Source organism: Lactuca serriola, chromosome 1 (assembly GCF_051521515.1).
Source record: "Lactuca serriola cultivar US96UC23 chromosome 1, Lser_US96UC23_V15, whole genome shotgun sequence".
NCBI lineage: Eukaryota > Viridiplantae > Streptophyta > Magnoliopsida > Asterales > Asteraceae > Lactuca > Lactuca serriola.
In genome coordinates, this window is record NC_136408.1 from 150,604,590 (window position 1) to 150,611,149 (window position 6,560).

The 6,560-nt window shown below is 26.7% G+C and overlaps 1 non-coding gene across 1 annotated transcript; it reads left to right on the forward strand.

Annotated features, from left to right (window-relative positions):
• The first annotated feature begins 471 nt into the window (after positions 1 to 471).
• TRNAF-GAA (transfer RNA phenylalanine (anticodon GAA)) lies at positions 472 to 544 on the forward strand. The gene has a single exon. It is a non-coding gene; the product is annotated as a tRNA-Phe (tRNA).
• The last annotated feature ends 6,016 nt before the right edge of the window (positions 545 to 6,560 follow it).

Here is a 6,560-nt window from a genome sequence, read left to right on the forward strand (position 1 = left end):
ATTGTTGCAATCCATTGTACAAAATGTTTAAAAATATGCTGGAAATTGCTTCTGTCGGATGATAAAGATCCCAAAACACATGGCTCCTCATGTTCGAGCAATAGCTACATGTAGATCACATTATTAACATACATATTATATTTATACTTTTTAAGATATTTGTAATGCCATTATATGATTTATAATAGAAAAACGACTAACAAAAAATGACAATAGCTAGATATCACAAGGCATATGGCAGCATGGCACATCGGCATATAGGTTCCCAATCCCACAATAAACCTCTTTTATCTCTATAAAACTTCAAATTCAACCATTTTAGTTTCTTTATTTTGCAAAAATACTTATCGTGGTTTGAGAAAAAAATTAGAGGTGTCAGTCCATTATCCAATTCGGTCCAATCAAAAATAGTTATCTTCCGATTTATTTTGGAATCGTATTTATTATACGCTTTAGTAAAGTAAGCAGTAAGCGGGGATAGCTCAGTTGGGAGAGCGTCAGACTGAAGATCTGAAGGTCAGGTGTTCGATCCACCTTCACCGCATTTTATTATTATTTTTTTTTTGTTATCGGCTGTGTGGCATTGCCGATCGATATACAGTGGCCATGTTGTTAGTAAGCTCACTTGTTACGACATCACACCGACTGCATATATAATCATAAATAAATCTCACGTACTAAATACATAATTTTATTGCGTAAAGATTTGTTTTAACGTTTAGTTGATAATCAAACCATATCATAGAATATTGCGAACCTTTTTAAGTGAAAAATATCATTATCTTAAAGAGGGATGATATATAAAATTTAGTCTAAATGAGTTATAAGTATCTTTGAAATGATAAAATGATTCGATAATTTCTAAACTTTTAGAACAAATGCTATTTATACAAACAAATCAGCAAACTTTATTTATACGCTGTTAATGAATTTATTTTTAAGTAAAACGACATATGGTTAGACTTCAATAACTACAACTTCTTTCCTAATAGAGCTGATGGTTTCCTTGATAGATCATATTATCAACGCCCATAATATATTAGGCGTATACCTCAACATTAAAAAAAATATGATTATAGAAAATAATATACTACATATGAACCTATATATTTTAAATATAACTTTAATACGAAACTATTTATAATACTAGGTTACAACCCGTGCAAACTACGGGTAAAAAAATTTATAAAATCTTATTAAATTAATAAGATATAATTTTTATTTAGACTTTTATATTGAATATTTGAAATTAATATATATTTATTTAAATAGCTAATATACGTAATGCAAAAAGACAATCAATCATGGAAATGAAATTGATATACAAAAAATTAAATATAACATAAATGTAATATTAATAAATAAACACAACATGATAAATTACAAATTAAAAACTACAAATTGTTTATAAATTTCTAAAAACTTCCTTATACACATCTTTTTTTTTTTTATATAAAACTATCATCCTTATATAAAATTAACAATTTTAATAATTTTTTTTATTTTAAACTCTAGATAAGACAACATACAATTGTCCATGTAAAAAAACAGGATTTTTGAAATAAAAACCAACATTTGATAACGACTATCGACTCCTATTAATTATCAATGCAAAACATACAACCAATGGAAATTTTCTTCTTTAAAATTTGAAGAGATTTTTTTTTCTAGAATGACTTAAAGACATTCTTGGAATAAATTTATGTGTGATAACCGCTTTAATAACACGTTTAAAAAAAAATCAGAAAATCACGGATACAAACCTATTACAAACCACAGTTAAAATTTATTAATTTAGAAAGATAAAACTTAGAAATTCAATTTTCTATAATAATAAAAAATGTTATGAAAAAATAAAAAAAATATTTGATCTTGCTCTACAATAATGGATTTTGAGCTACATGAAACCCTTCAAATATATGAATGTACATTTTTTTTTTAAACTAATGATATGTTTATATATTTAAAGTCAACATTATATAATTACGGAGTTTCTGTTTCAGATTTTAATGAAACTAAATAAAATTTATTAACATTACAGTTATTTTTATAAATATTTAAAACTTAAATCATATAATATTAATTAGTAACCTTGTTTATTAACAATTCTTTATACCAAATCTATACTTCTATACTACCTAATACATAAAAATATTTATGTGCTACATGTCATTTTTTTCAGAATTTATATTTAATAATGTATTCCTATCTCATTCTTTAATTAACTCAAATACAAAAGTAACTTCATTTTCTAAAACATCAACCATATTATTGTGAGCACCATATTTTATTTGCGACTATTTAACCGCTTTCTTATTGGAAAAAGACAAGAATGGGAACCTAGAAAGCATATATATCTTCTTTCATTCTAATAGAGTTGATAATGTTTACTATTACCTATTCAACAAAATTCTCAAAACTCATGTTCAAAGATAAGTTTTTGGGTTGTCATCTCCAAAAAGAAACTGTGTTATTAATTTAGGTTCACAAGATCCTCTTATTTTGTTATCATCAAAAACAAAATTCCAACATTTTACAAACAATAAGGAGTTTTAAGTTAGGATGAGATTCTCATACATACCAGTTAAGTTCATGGAACCAAAACATATGCGCTCTCTAAATTTTTAAAAAATCTGGGCAAATCTAAAAGGAAATTGTAAACGCTCTAATAAAACATCATAATAATAGCTTGCCTCATGAAACAATTCCATTTTTCAACAACTTCAAGTGAGCTTTCAGATTCATCTGCATCAAACAAACGATAAATTATTAAGTTATTGTTGCAATTTCAAAAAAAAATTGATTTATCAATCAATTACACAAAAGAAACCATCAACAATTCACAATTTATTGTTGCAATTTCAGTTAAAGCTAAAATTGCGTCAAATAATTAAAAAGGGTATATGAGATTAACATTCAAGAAAATTTAGATGAGGTTTCTAATAGATCATTATCAGTTCCATAAGTCCATACCACCCAATTGATGCCATTTGCAGTTTCTATTGATCGAATTTAGTTAATCGAATATCCATACCTACCAATGTCATCACTAAACATAAAGAACATCAAAATTAAACATAAAACAGACATTTACATACATGCACACACATAGATGTTGATAGAGAAACTTTAATGATCAATAAAAAAATCCAAATTAATTCAGTCTTTTAGCACTATTTAGGAAGAAGACACAATTACAAATGCTAACCGCTAACCTGGTGTTCCTTTTTATATTTGGTTCTTTCTTTTCGTGGCTGTTGGAAGTTGTGCAAAAAAAAATACTTGCGATTTCTTGTGGCTGATAGCTTGTGTCTTGGGTATATGGAGGTGAAATACATGGAAAATGTGTTATTAGAAGTATATATGCATCATATCTAAGCCTTAGCCAGCTTGTCTTCAAATTTGGAGAAGATTACATGTTGATTTCTTGCATCTACATCGATTGAAAAAAGGGTTTTTGAAAGTAAATCAATAAATTTGTCCATGATTTTTCGAGATACAGAAGATCAAAAGAAATATACTATTATGTTTATGAATGAACATTTAAAAGCATGTGGAGGTAGATCATCCACACGGACACGGAGCAATAGATACGTATATGAAAATCGATTTGAGTTAATAACTGCTCATCATGATTAAAAAAAACAGTTAAGGGGAATTCAAATTTAAAATATTGAATCCTACAAATCAGGACCGGACCTGATAAGGAAACAACTAAGGTAAAAAAATTAGGAAGACAGTTAACATCGGATTTAATGTATTGGGAAGCAAGGTTAAAATAGGTATTTTACTTTGAATGAAATGAATGCTTTTGAAGGGACACGTGACAGATTAGTTTTGTTTATTAGATAGGGAGATTATCACCGCAATGCATATTATCTATCAATAATAATATTTACGCTACAAAACTTGAACAGCAAAACATAATCTCATGTTCAACGTGATAATATAACTAACATCAATAATACATTAATAATATCTAATAGTACAGTCAAAATAAAGCATACATATAATAATACAAATGTCATATGTGAATATCGTATTATTGTAGATGAACTTTAATAAATCTTATTTGGCATAGAAAATACAATATAAAAAATTCCACATGATATAAAAAATAAATAACAATAGGTTTTGTTTCATGTATTATTTTCAGATAATAGAAACAAAAACTATTGATCCTTTTTATACTAATAAAATATATACATATGTAGGAAAACAAAAACTTACGAGAAGTTTATAACTATTGTAATAATTATCATTAATTTAGAAAATTAAAAAAAGCATAGGTTTCAAATCCATATGGTTTGTTATAACACTTTATCTCTAATCATATGATTTTGGTATAGAAAATACAATATAGGAGATTTCGCATGGTAGATTAAAAAAAATAACAATAAATTTTGTTTCATATTATTTTTAAACAATAGAAACAAAAACTATTGATCCTTTTTATACTAATAAAATATATACATAAGTATGAATATAAAAACTTATTAGAAGTTTATAAATATTGTAATAATTGTCATTAATATAGGAAATATGATAAGTCATAGGTTTCAAATCGATATAGTTTGAGATAACAATTTATTTTTAACCACATGATTTTGAATAAACTTCTTTATAATAGATAATAGATTTATCCTTTTTCAGGTAGTTGTAATCTCATTACATGATTTAATAGAAAAATGACTAATGAAAAAAATCCAATGTCCCTTCCAGAGTCAGGCAAAATCTCTTTTTGTTTTTATTTCGTCTTATTTCCAGTTTCGTATCATATATCATCATATGTAAATAAGTTTTGAAAAAGTTATTCTAAATATTTGTTAAATTTATTAGAACATGACATTTTGCTCCTAGGCTCCTAGCCTCTCAATTCTTATTCGGTAAGCAATAATTAACTTTTATAATGGAGTATATATTTTCATTTATAACTAAATTATGAATAGTTAATACGTAGGAGTAAATATGCCGTTTTTTAACATACTCCAAAATAAAACATATTCAAACCAGAGTAAATTACACGAATGTTCCCTATGATTTAAGGTAATTTGTACGTTTGGTCCCTAATTAATTTTTTAATTCGGAAGGTTCTATTGTTTGTTTTTGTTACGCGCTCCGTGTCTTACCTACAAAGATTATTTTTCCATTGATTTTTTAATTTATTAAAATAAACACACCCACAACCCCACTCTCTCACCTTACCTTACCTACCATACCATTTTTTCCTATTTAAATAATAGTATTTTTAGGTAAGACAAGGACCAAACACGTAATAAAAATCAAACAGTAGAGACCAATCGTGTAACAAAAAAAATAGTGTTGACCTTCCGAGTTGAAAAAAGAAGTTAAAGACCAAATACGTAAATTACCTCACCATAGGGACTATTCATGTAATTTACTCTTCAAACTATAACATAGATCTTTTCAGTTATACCAAATGGCTTTTTCTACGATCGTATTGTTCTTGAAATGCGGCTAATAGTGATATAACTTCAAACTAGTATAACATAGATACATGAAAACTAACCGATATAAACAACAAAATATACATTAATTTTGGTGCTTTATCAAGATGAAAAACCTCAAAGTTCAATTTCAAATTTACAAATATTAAGACGATTGTTCAACCTAAAAAAAAAACAAAAGCTCATAATTTGGTTTGTTCAATTAAATAAAAGAGAAAGAAGAGTTGATAATGTACAAAATGTGAGAAAATATGCTGGAAATTGCTTATGTTGGATGATAAAGATCCCAAAACACATGGCTCCTAATGTTCGAGCAATAGCTAGATGTAGATCACATTATCAACATACATATTATATTTATACTTTTTAAGATATTTGCAATGCCATTATATATATATATATATATATATATATATATATATATATATATATATATATATATATATATATATATATATATATATATATATATATATATATATAAAATAGAAAGACGACTATCGAAAAATGACAATAGCTAGATTTCAGAAGTCATATTACAGTATGACACATCGGCATATAGGTTCTCAGTCCCAGAATAAGCCTCTTTTATCTCTATAAACTTCAAATTCAACCATTTACTGAAATCGTCCCTATGGTTTGGTCAAAATTGCATGTTTGGCCCGTAACTTTTCTTTTTTGCATTCGGATCGTCCCTATCGTTTGATTTTGTTGTATTTTTTGTCCCTATGGTTTGGTCAAAATTTCACGTTTGGTCCCTAACTTTATGTATGTAAGGGACAAAAAACGCAACAAAATCAAACCACAAGGACGATCCAAATGCAAAAAAAAAGTTAGGAACCAAACGTATAATTTTGACAAAAACATAGGGACGATTGTAATAATTTACTCTAGTTTCTTTATTTTGCAAAAATAATTATCGTGGTTTGAGAAAAAAATTAGAGGTGCAAACTGCCAACACCCAAAAAGACTGTGTTATGTTCAAAATAGTCCAAGAAAGCCCATTATCCAATTCGGTCCAATCAAAAATATTTATCTTCCGATTTATTTTGGAATCGTATTTATAATATCGTTTGGTAAAACGAACAGTAA